Source organism: Pteropus vampyrus, unplaced genomic scaffold, assembly GCF_000151845.1.
Source record: "Pteropus vampyrus isolate Shadow unplaced genomic scaffold, Pvam_2.0 Scaffold389, whole genome shotgun sequence".
Classification (NCBI taxonomy): Eukaryota; Metazoa; Chordata; class Mammalia; order Chiroptera; family Pteropodidae; genus Pteropus; species Pteropus vampyrus.
The window spans coordinates 371,701-385,424 of record NW_011889170.1 but is presented as its reverse complement, the minus strand read 5'-3'; positions in this window follow the sequence as shown (position 1 = coordinate 385,424).

The window sequence follows — 13,724 nt, the reverse complement described above, 5'->3', positions numbered from 1 at the left end:
TTAATATATAAGCTTTATCATAGGTATGTATGTATAGGAAAAAAACATGGTATATTCATGGTTTGGTACCATCCATGGTTTTAGGCATCCACTGGGGGTCTTGGAACATAACCCCCTGTGTCTAAGAGGGGAATACTGTGATATCCTTCTCTCTAGTCCCTTAAGCTTTGACCCTTGTTATCTCCTAATATATTTCCCATATCTATCATAGAACTTTTGAGAGTTTACAAATCTAATCTTGTAACTCTTTCCTTAAAATTCTTCCAAGACCTCTTTTGTTTAAAGGAATTGCATTATTAACACTAAACACATGAGAGGATAAATTAGTCTCTTTTGTCCCTCCTTACTTAGGTAACATTACTTTCCAATTCTCATAATTCATCTTTTCCAAATGAAATTTTCCCATATATAACCAGCCTTTTTATGCTTTCAATGTATTTTGTATATTATGTTCTCTCTAAAAGTTAGAATCTTCCTTTTCTTTTTTCTCTTTTCCTCCCTCCTTCCCTTATTTTTTTTTAAATTTTTTTGTTTGCTTGGCAAAACATTCATCCTCAAGTCATAGAGATATATTTTATTCAACAACTCATTGCTTCTGTAGACATTTTAACTCACCTGACTTACTGTCATTATTTTTTGAATTAAACTACTTTTTGCATATGTATTTGCACAAGATTCTGAATATCTTCTATCTTCATCAGATAGCACAATGTCTAATACATAATAGCCATTAAATAAATATTTCTTGACTAAATGAATTATCCTACTCAATATATCCATTTCTGGATGAGACCACTGAAGTATAGAGATTGGATAACAGTTATATAGTGGAAGATTTGAGGCTATTACTGTAGAATCTCATGTGTTACTTGTTAGTTATCAAGAACTCACAAATAGTAGAGCAGTTTCTGTAATTCTGAAGTTATTCATGACATTTTGTATTGCCTGTGTCTTCAGTAAGCACAAGATTATGTGCTTAGACTCTTAATTATGAAAGTTTAAAATAAAGAAGCATTATATAACCAGTGGGTTAGTAATTAAAATGCATGAAATACTGTAACAATGTTTGCATTAACCACAACATTAAGAACCACGTCAATTTTACCAAATCTCTGATTTTACCAAATCCCTGTACTCAACAGTGCCTAAGAGCTGGCTTCCTTTTTCTGTCTTTCATTTTAATATCATAGGAAATTTCAGACAAAATAAACTTTGATCATTTGAGCTAAGCTTGCATATCATTAGCATTTGGGGCATTTTTTTCATAACTTATTGGGAAAGCATTGGAAATTATTTTATAATTGCATCTAGATGTTCACTGAATGAAGTGAAATGCATTGACCCCCATCTTGCGCGGCCAGAGTTTAGTAGTCACTGTGTCATCAGAGCTAAATGACTGTTTTCTATTCACAAGGTTCTTTGTTAAGTGCATTGCATCTATTAATTCATTAACAGATTTTAAACTTTCTCAGAGCCTAGTCTATCTTCATCCCCAAATCATCACTATTTGTAACATGTATTATTCTGACCACCATGTGTTTGTTTACCTCTAAATAACATTATTTTCTGCCATAAAAATGGATGCAGGAAAAAGATAAATGCCTTAGGTAAAAAGACTTGATAAATAACTCCACATTAATTAAAACCTAGAGATACAATATATTCTTAAATCGTAAAATTAATGTAGAACAGAGAATTTTTTTTTAAGTAGATAGTAAATAGCCTAAATGTTTAATACTTGGCTATAGATTGAATTTGGAGTAATACGTATAAATTTATATCCATAGGTACTCAGATACTAAAGTTTACCCCAGATCAATGTTTCTGTTATTAAATTGGTCATAGTTCTGTAGGGGGGAGATGAAAGTTGTACAGAAAAATTAATTTTAAGCTGAAGCTTGTCGTCTAAGTATATAAATTTTTCTAATGTTACCTGATTCTAAGATCTCCATGTTGTAAACTCAAATATTCAGAGAAAGATATTTTGACTTTTGGAATCTCTGTGCACTTAGAGTTTTCACGATTTATATACTATTAAGAGCATTCTAAACATTTTTTTTTTTCAAAGCAAATCATCAACCTATATTAGGGAGATATTTGAGAAACTGACCCTGGTAACAAATTTGAACTGAGGCTGTCATTTTCTTCCATTTTTAATCTGAGAAGGAATACAAAAGCATAAGGTAATAACGCTAGAAAAATGTAAGAGCTACTAAGCTGTAATTATCTGTTTTGATTTATTCCAATGTTTTACTATAAATGAATTTTTATGTGAAGTATGTGTAGTAATTCATATATTCTAGATATAAACTATTTTTCTGATATTTGAAATCCTACATAAAATCACATGGTATGTAACCACCTGGGGTAAAACAACTAAATTATTTCCCAAGTAACTCAAAAAGTTCAACTTGAAAATTTTCTGTGACATACATGTATGAAAATACTTTTTAAAGCTGCTTATAAATACATAGAGTGGCAATATGTTTATTATTGCTATTATTACCTTTAGTCTTTGCACTGAAATGTTTGCTATATGCATTCTCTATTGACAATAACAGATCCACAGATCTATATCATTTTCTTTATTCATCTGTTTTCTACTCTACAGTATCTCAGATTCAAAATAAGAAAAGCTTTGTAAAATACTATCATTTTAGCAAAAAAAAATTAGCGAAAGACTAATGATTGCTTATATTATTCAGTAAATTAATCCTTGAAATCATTTCCAGAATTATTTGCTTTTTTTTTTTTTTGATTAAGTGAATCAGAATTCATGCAAAACTAAAGAGACATGCGATCATAACTCTTATTGGAACAAGTACTGTTTATTATTTAAAGAATTAAACCAAACATCCAAATAATCATAGGTAGGAAGACCAGGGGTCAGACTTCAAGTGGAATACCTAGTTCAAAGCACAGATAATTCTATACTTTAATTATTTCTAAGTTATTTCTGGGGATGTTTTATCTTTTATTGATAAGAGAATAATTCTTAGAAAACACAAGAAAAAGTTTGGATAAACATTTCTTAAGATGTTCATTGATGCTGTGACATAAACATGCCTTGAAACTTAAAACTACAGTCATGTACTACACAATCATTACATTTTCATCAATGACCAAAACTGCATAGAGATTGGGTTCCCATAAGATTATAGTGGAGCTAAAAAATTCCTAGCCCTAGTAACATTGTAGCTATCATAATGTCATAGTACAATGCATTACTCATGTGCCTGTGGTGATGCTGGTGTAAACAAACCTACTAACACTTGTAAAAAAAAAAAGTATATCACATACAATTATGTGCAGTACATAGTACTTGATAGTAAATGACTATGTCATTGGTTTATGTGTTTACTATATTATACTTTAAATCATTGTTTTCCAGTATACTCTTTCTAATTGTAAAAAAATTTTTGCTGTAAAACAGTAAGTCATATTATGCCAGCAGCAGCCTCATACATCTTGGGTTTACCATCTCTTAATTGCATAATTTTCTCTTGTGCTTGATGTAATCTCATGTTGTTTTATATAGTGTAGCCTAATTGTATGGTGTTTATAACGTCTACAGTAGTGTATAGTAATGTACTAGGTCTTCACATTCACTCACCACTTACTCACTCACTCACTGACTCACCGAAAGCAACTTCCAAATCCTGCAAGCTCCATTCATGGTAAGTGCCCTGTACAGGTGTAGCATTTTTATCTTTTATACTCTATTTTTACTGTACTTTTCTGTGCTTAGATATGTTTAGATACACAAGTACTTACCAGTAGGTTACAATTGCCTACTGTATTCAGTACAGTAACATGCTGTATAAGGTTGTAGCCTAGGAGCAACAGGCTGTACCACATAGCCTAGATGTATAGCAGTCTATATCACCTAGGTTTGTGTAAGTGTACTCTGTGATGTTTGCACAATGATGAAATCACCTAATGAGGCATTTCTTAGAACATATTCCAGCAAGTAAGTGGCACATGGCTATATTCAGAAAATTTCCTCTTCTAAAGTATCAGTAATGATCAATACCCAGCTTCCATACCCATGGCAAATGCACAATTGTATAATATGGGGTGTGCAACTCCTGCTGTAGACTTGGGTATATTTGTGAAGAAAAGACATATACATGGATTAGATGGCATTTAATGAGCTAATCAATTGTGCAAATTATTCAAAGGTGAGGGAATTGAGTGAGCTCATTTCATAAATTCCAAATGTAAAGGTAAAAAGAGAATGCCGAAATGCTGATTTAATGAAGTTATCTGCTTAATGCATAACCATGACTAACCACAGCATGGGGGAGCTTTCTGTTAATGAGGCAAACTTTTGTTGATACAAGTGAGCAACTAATAATGTCTACCTTTAGGGCAGATGAATCTATTATTTCAGTTTGATGAACAACAATGAGGAGGGATAGAGCAGAAAATGTAACATAATTGCCTCTTTTAAAATAAAATCTCTCTTTTGAGAGAAAGTTTCTTCTTTGGATTCACAGCAATGTGTGTGTGTGTGTGTGTGTGTGTGTGTGGAAAGCCAGGTGTGCCATAAAATAAAACCAGCTTGTTCTCTTCTTCTAGGGTTATATTAACTGAATTAATAAGCAGAGTGAGTCCTCTAACTATATCTCATTCTTAATACTAATTATTTCAATTTATGAAAACATGCCCATTACCTGGAGTTCCCTTTTTATGTGTGACCTAATCTGAACACAGCAAGGATATAACATTAAATTCTATTTTTATTGAATTAAAAAAAAAAAAAACAGAACAAAACTTTAGAAAACTAAAGAATATAACAAAATTATGGCTCAAAGCCTGGGGGATGTTTGGAAGAGAAACACACCCTAAAATGAGGTGCTATGGGGCAGTGGACATGAATGCATCTTGAAGTCATAGATCTAGGTTTAAACTCCACATTCTACTATTTAATATGTAAGTGATGTTAGTCAAGTTTCTTGACCTCAGTGAGACTGATTTCCCTTTTATACAAGGATAATAATACCTTCTAGCGTAGTTTTAAAGATTAACAGATATCTATAAAGAGCTTCCTTTTCTTGTGTGCTTATTTTCATCTTATTATCTAAATTATTTTGTGCTTTCATTGTGTGTTTGGCAGTTCTCATTTTGTGTCCTCCAGAGGAGAACGCAGTCTCATATTTTTAAAGTTGTTGTCCTCCCACTAATTTTGTTGAGCCCTGTTAACAGGCCGTCATTGCTGTGGAAAGCATTTATAAGCACAATTGAAAATTAACCCAGTTTTCAAGCTATTTTGAGTTCCCATAGACTCATTTATTTGTATTCATTTGAGCTAAAGTGATGAGGGAAACTGAGATTCATCTAAATCTTGGTACCAGAACCCTCTCCCCTGTAATTACTATTTAGTCTTAAGGATGTTCTTGCAGTCAATTTGTGATGGGAGCAAATGGAAATTAGATAGTCTCTATTTTTAATACTCGTTCCCACTAAGTAGGACCAGATGATGAGTCCTTACATAGTAGACCTGATTCCAGTAAGGATAGTACCATGTTGGTTTTATGTGGTTATTTTCTCATACTAAAATTTTAATCAAAAATAAATGAAAACTTAATAGAGATAGTAAGGCTCAGCTGCTACAGTCAAAACCCAATGTAATTAAAATCATTGAGTATGGTAATTTAAAATAAGTCGAAAATATCATGAATACTAATGGGCCATAAAGCAAGCTAGAAGAGATAAGATAGACATATAGAGATAAGATGACTACTTTTATGTTAAACCTTGGTGATATGAAACTTAGGTTCCAAACTTGGTATATCAAACATGTTGTTTTCTTCACTAAAGTCATTATACCTATAGAATGATCACCATGTCAGCCTTGAGATATCAATGATAGGAGCCCTGACATGCATTAATTCAAGTTTGTGGAATGAAATTTCAGTAATTATTGCTTCAAATTCCAGCCTATAGTAACAGTGGTACTATTTGTGTTTCAGGACAAGGAAACTTTGAAACTGTAACCTGCACTACATGGTTATGCAGGGGTCACAAACCTGGATGTAACAATTATCTCCAGCTGATGATTCTAAAATAAGACACAAATCATTAAGATGCAAATCTCATGCTTGGCTATAATAGAGTCTTTTCTAACAGTTTCTCTAGGAATCCATAAGGAACGCCTATCTATTTTGCAAATGCATTCTGGTTGTTACATGTTACCTCAGCTAGCTATCTAGTAGGGCTCTAGACCACTGCCTATTTTTCTTGTGGGTCTCTCTTTGCTAACTGTAAATGTGAGTCAATTTCTGCTGCTTCTGTGCTACTTTGCATCTTGCAAGTTGTGGGACCCTTCTATCTTTTTCAGAAGTGACAGCTGATACTAAGCTTGGTTATCTTTCTCTTTTTTTTTTTCAGCGTCTGTGTTGTAGGAGTGAGCCTATAATCTTATTCCTTCAAGGGAATGGGTTTTAGCTTTTCTCTTCTCTCTAGAGTCTAAGTCCCAACCTCTGGGCAGTGTCGGCAGTAGGAAGAAAGAAAGGGAACAGAGGATTGTATTCCTAAAATATATATATGAACATATCGGAAAGCAACTCTACCAATAATGATGAAAATTGTATTGTTATGGCAAGTTTGACTTTTCATTGGCATAAAAGATTCCTTTTTAGAATAGAAGTTCGCTTTATCATTGTATAACAAAATAATTTTATGCAAATAAAAGGTGAATTGCACTCACAAAGGGTTTGAAAAAATGTTGACAAAATTAAGCAGTTTCTCTCCCTTTCTAATCAAGATTTCACAAAAATAATTGTGGTTTAGGATTAAATCGCCCATCCTATCACTAACTGGAAAGTCATGTCACATAATATGTTTCCATAATACCCACTCAGCACTTATATGAAGTTGCTCCTCCTTAACTTTAATATTCAATGGAGTACCGAATAAATGTTCAGTAGTTTGCTATTATTATCTGAGCAAACTAAATGGCTTGGAAAAAAATTGTATTTGAATAGTTTATAAAATCAGTTTCCTTTTTTGTAAAGTAGAAATAATAATGCCTGCTCTTTCAAAATGATTGGCGGCTGGTTAATCCCAGTGACTTTAAACCCGTGTGTATGGTGGTGTGGCATCTTCCCTTTGATTAAGGGAAACTTTGATCATATCAGTGCTTCCGCTGTTCCTCTAAGAAGCATTTTAATTTTTATTTCCCCCCTGCATCCCACCCCTACACACACACACACAAACACAGACACGCCACCACCACTACCATCTTCTGTGAAGCTGGCAGATTTATGTAAAATGATTACTTTAAATTATGATTTAGTCCATACTTCAGGTAAAGATGTTTTTAGCCATATGAGTGATAACATTATGATGAGGCCATATCTCTTTAAAAAGGGGGGAAAACGTCATAAAAATGACACAGAACTTGAAAATCAGACTTGAAAGCCACAACCAGCTTGATTTAGTCAATGGATTTTAGTGTAATATAAGAGTAAATTTTGTTAGCATATGTTATTTACAAAATCTGTAACATTCTTATAGGTGAATGTTCACAAATAGCATATTTACATACCACACATTTTATGTATGTGGTATGTAAATACACAAAGCACACAAAAAAATAAAACTCAAAAGAGTGTCTGATGGACTGTGCATAATGTAATAATATAATTCACATTGATAATGATTCTGTTTACAGTACTTTAATAGCTACATTGATTATACTTAGAATAATGAACTGCTTATGTTAATAGTAATTGAAATTTGCTTATTTAAACACCTATCATTGCTAATTTCAGTTAAGATTACACAATTAAATGGCTTTTATCAAGCTTTCTTTGGGGGAAAACACACATTCATTATAATATAAAACTCTTTTAGTGCCAGATTTATTTTAAGTTAACAGGTTTATTTTAAATTAAAAGACAGAACTATAATTATGAAAAAGTGCCTTTTAAGCAGATGTGTCTAGTTTTAATAGGGACCTGGTACTACAGGGAATATTTTATGAGCTTTTTTCCTTTTTTTTCTTAAGTGCTTTTAAATTGTTTTTATAAGCTATTTATCAAATAATCATTTGAGATGAGTTAAAATAATGTTTTCTGTTTCACAGTTGAATACATAGGATTATTAATGATTAAGTCAGTTCCTTAAAGTAATGAATGGACAGAGGTGGTTGGTGCTCATGTATGCACTGTAGTTGTTTCTAAGGACACATTAGCAAAGAATTTGGTATACAGGAGGTAACTCAAAATACATCTGTAATGAATGAATTTTTAAAATAGTGACTTAAATTATAGTCTGCTACTCGGCTGAAGTCTCGTCACCTGGCCTTCAGAGACTAATGTGGGAACCTGAGATAATTGATTTGAGGTGTGCTGGAAAATTGTATCCTGGCATAGGCCAGTGATCCTCACATAATTGTACCAAGGACCATATACAGATCTATGAAACTGTTCCATTGGATTAGAATACTGTTCTGGCCCTCAGTTTCTTTATGACATAAATTAAATTGTCTTGAAGAGCTGAGAGAATAAAATAAATAATATAAAATATATAGACCAGTGTCTATTGCACCTGGAATAGACTCAATAAATTACAGGTCTTATTAGTTTCAAATTAAAATCAATGATTTGTGAAAATGAATATATTTATTCAACATTTAAAATCACTAAAACATCAGTCATAATTCCATGGGATTATATAACTTTTAACCCCTTTACACACATAACACAGTGTTAAGGCTATGTAAATTTTTTTCTGCTTTTCTCCCCCTCCACATCTACATTGTAAGATTTATCTGCTTCCAACTATTCTTTAAAACTTCACTACTTTGTTGTTTTTTAACTAATAAATCTTGATTTATTTATTTATATATTCATGCCCAAATTTACTTTTGCAAATTCTGTATGTAAAATACTGTGCTTCTTATTTTTTTTGGCGGAGGGGGGAGGAGGGGACGGGAGGGGAACAAGTTTTACCCAAATATAAAGCCTAATTTTAAGAAATATTCAAATATCTGAGGGAAACCTGAAATAGATAACTATAATATAAGATGGAATTTGATATATATAAAACTGGTTACATAAATGCTATAAGATTTCCGAGAAGCTGTACTATTATCTGTTACTGTTAGGAAATTTGGTCAGCTGAAGAGAGAGATTTAAAATATGGATAACTTCTCACCTTAAAAATGAAACGGTAGTTATGTGACAGGATGGAGGTGTTAGGTAATGCTGTGATGGTAGTAATTTTGCAATATATAAGTGGATCAAATCAACCTGTTGTGCAACTTAAACTTACTGTCACATGTCGATTATGTCTCAATAAAGCTGGAACAATCTCAACAGAATTTCTGAAACTGGCCATTGCATTATGCAAAGCTAGGGATTTCTAATCTTTATTTCAAAACATGTTCCTCAGGTGCTTTTGACGATTAGTCAAGTTTAGAAATCAGTGCTAGCCAGATTCCTTATGTTTTGTCCTTGGCTGCAGTCATTTCAAGGTGCTAGAAGAACTAAGAAGAGAAACAGGAAGATGGATAGGTCTTATAAAGGAAGAAGAGTGAGTGCACATGTTTCTCAAGAGGAGGGTTTTGTAGTAGCCTATTAAATCTGTTATAGTGGTAGTCTATTCAGTTGGGCTTGTTTTTGTAAACTTGCTCCTTACACAGACCCACATAAATTGTTTCAGATTTGGTTTTCAATAGCTGTGTGACTTAGTGTGAATTAATTAGAAATTCTAAAAGTCTCTTTTCTGTGTTTTTAAAACGGGTCCAACAATGCCTATCGCACAGGCTCTTACTGTGATTAAGTGAGATAATGCTGTGCAGTCAGTGAACCGAACATGTAAACATGATGGGTTGCACTCCTGGCGCTGTTCTATACTTTCCCATCTCTGCTCTTCTAAACATATTTTGTGGGGCTGGTTTTTCTCCACTGCTTGTATTAGTGTTCTCCAGAGAAACAAAACCAATAGAAATGGCTTAAACAATAGAAATGTATTGTTTCACAGTTTGGGAGGATAGAAGTCTCAGATACAGGCGTTGGTAGAGTTGGTTCTTTCTGAGGGCTATGAGAGAAAAGTACATTCCGGGCCTATCTCCTGGGTTTATAGATGGCCTTCTTGTCTGTCTTCACATTATCTTCCCTCTGTATATGTCACAGTTGTCAAATTTCCCTTTTTGAAAGGATGTCAGTTGTACTAGAATAGGACCCACCCTAATGAATTCACATTAACTTGATTATCTCTGGAAAGACAGTATCTCCACATAGTCACATTATAAGATTCTAAAGGTCAGGACTTGAACATACAAATTTGGCAGAAGGACATAACTCAACCCATAACGCTTTACTTCCAATCTCTCCCAGTTTCCATTCCAGCCTTGCTTCTCTAGAAGTAACTACTATCCTGAATTTAATGATTATTCTTCCCATTCTTTTTCTTATTATTTGCCAAATATGTAAGTAAATCAAAAATATCACTTTTGCTTGAAAGATAATTTGCTTTTTATAAATTGAACTATTATATGATTGAATGAGATTTTTTGTCAATATTTTGTTTCCTGAGATTTGACCATGTTCATGTGGAAGCTATAATTTGTTCATTTTCTTTGTAAGAAACTGTATCGTTGCAGTATTTATCCATTTTATATTTAATGGGTATTTGGGTTTAAGTTGGTCTTACTATTACAAATATGTTATAATTAAATTCTAAAACACAAAAAGGTTGTGTGTGTGTTCTGTTGTACAGGGGCAAGAAATACTTCAGAATATGTACTTAAGAATGGGTGTGCAGAATCAGAAAAAATATATGAGTCAGTTTTTGATCAGGGTGGCAGAACTATATTATGAAATAAGAAACTTATTAAAGCAATTAATCTTACAAAATTTCGGGAAGCGCTGGAAAAGTAAAGATCTGGAAAGGATTAGAGAATAAGTAACCACTCCTGATGTGGATAAAAACATGAAGCTTACAGGAAACTAGGCATGTGCAGTAGCAGGGCTGTCAGAGAATGAAAGCTGGGCTGGGTAAAGACTGAAGCAAGAGGACAAACTGGAAACGGTTGTCACTATTTAGTTTGCCCCTTACAGACTCTAACAAAATGACATGTAAATTTTTCATGTGGCAAACCTTAACAGGAAACTATACCTGGAAGAGAATTCTGAGATTCACATTCCCAGATTACTTATATCGGAACAGTATAATACTATTACATCAACCTTACTAGATAATTCCAAATAACTTTCCAAAGTTGTTCCAATTTACACCTCACTGGCAGTATGTTGGTTTCTCTTCCTCTGTATTCTTATTAGCACTTTGCTTGTTAGGCTTCTATTTTACATATCTGGTATATTTGGTATATGTAAAATAGTATTTTATTCAAGGTTTAATTTGTATTTCCCTGCTTTTTAGAGGGTTTGGACTAATTCAAATATCCGTCATGCTTTCATATTTCCTTTCCTGGGAAATGCCAGTTAATAGCGTTTGACCATTTTTTTCTATTTAACTTTTTTTTCCCTGTAAATTTATGTCCAAACAATATGTGTTTTAAACATTTCTAATATTCTTAGTAGTAATATGCTCATATTTATCTCTTTTTTCTGATTCATGCTCTCAAGGCCTCTATAATTTCTTTGGTTACTCTGATTCTTAGATTTACTTTCACTTCTTTTAACAAAATAATCTTGTTTTAAAGATTAAACTTTTTTCCAAAGTAGCAATAAAAAAATTCAACTTCTCACTTTGAGCTTGCTTTATGCTTGAAAAAATTATAGTGGGAAAGGGGTGTGAAGCTGCCATTTCTATGTCTCTTCGCACATTTTTACCTATTGCAAGTTAACTAGCACTGGCTTCTGACACCCAGTATTTGAGCAAATTAGGGATAATTAAAAAAAAATAATTATTTTACTTGCCCGATTTAACATTGGGGCCTTCTGGAGTTTGTGGATATTCAGTGTATATTCTCTCGGTCACTTTTTGTAGCATTCGACTCTCCTTCCCAAGATTCATATAACATTTTTATTTTCATTTTTTTTTCCCACATCTGGCCAATTAGATGTCTTCTCTGAATCTTTGGGTATCTGGTAGTCCATCATCTCTGTTAATGTCACGTCGCTGCTATATCCCAGCATTATACAGTTCTTATTCAATGCCCACTCTAACCCATGAGTAAGAGTCATGCATTTGTTGCCTCACTGATGAAGAAAATAAAGCTCAATCTTATTAGCATCTCATCTTCCTCCTTGTCATGCTTCAGTCTATCCTTTCAATTTTAGATTCCTCAAAAGCACCTGTCAAGCATTATTCCCATGGACTCCTTGGTGGTTGACTTTTGTTTAGATTTAAACTAGCAGTGTGCTGGAGCCAGTTCACACCAGCTTGTAAGAGTCAATTGTGTGTATCTCTTCTCAGCTCCAGTTCAATGACACTACATTTGTGGGGAAAAAAAAGTTAATTGGCCATGGTGGGTATAATGGGTATGGGCAAATTCTAAAACCAAGTTGTTTTTTTTTTTAAGCCATTTTATAAATGTTTCATTTATCAGCCTACCACTGGTTTGGCCACAGGGAGGTACTGGCAAGAGAACCAGTTTTGAAAAGCATCCTCTCAGTTCCCCTCCCCAGCTCTTATCTAGCAGACCCTACTCATAGAGTCAGCTCTCACAAAGGATATGGTAATGTTATTTCATCCCTGCCTATTTAGTCCTAGGGTTTTCTCTGTTGCTCATCTCTGGTTATCACCGTACCCTTTACGAGTTCTCTTTACTCTGCCCACAGCTCTCTAAGTAGTACCTTCATTAAATCTCATTTGAACCACCTGGTATGCATTCTGTTTCTTTCCAGGATTATGAATAATTCATCAGTCATGACAGTTTTTCTGAAGTGACCCAAATGCAGCCTCAGAATTTTGCTAAATATAGTGCCCCAGGCAACTCCTGCCATTGTTTTAATTTGGCAGGCAAGATGAATCTCCTTTAGAATCTACACCATGAAGTATGGGAAGATGGCAGTCAGCCTAATCACTAAGTATAAAGTTCTTTTTATAAAGTTATAAATTTTCTTATTTTCATATTGACTAATTGAGAGAGAAAAAGCCAAATATTTAGCTTTGATTTGCTGGTGCTCCTCCTAGTTCAGGCATATGTAACATTGTTTTTTTCTTTTCTTCATATCACAATGGTTTTCACTTTACTTGAGAATGAGAAACTTTCACAGTTTTTTCTTAATGTGCTGCCAAATAATTCACCTACTGACATTATTTCACTAGGGGCAGAAAAAAATGGGGACATATTTTGACTTTAAAAAATCTAGCTCTGATGAGGGACATGTTAGGAATGTTAATGTTTGTTCTCTCTTCCACAGTCCATTAGCCATTAAAAACCACTCTGGACCAAATAAAATTCAAGGTATGCCCCAGTCCTCTCCCTTTTTTTCTCTAATTTTTAACAAGGCAGGGTTTTAGATGGAAGAAATGGCATCCTTCAGCAGATTTCCTTTTTAAAGCTTGGTCAACTTGAGTGATGTTAAACTGTGCATATTTTATTTCTGAAATAAAAAGAAAAACAATATTTCTCTTTACATAAAGACTGTATGCCAGAGGAAAATATTTTATACACTGATTTTTTCAGGAAACTCATTTTCTTTTCATTTTTACTGACAGATTTATTTAACCCATTCTCAAATCAACATACCTCTATTTGACATGCTATCTTTTGAAATAACTCTGTTTCATTATCTTCGTAA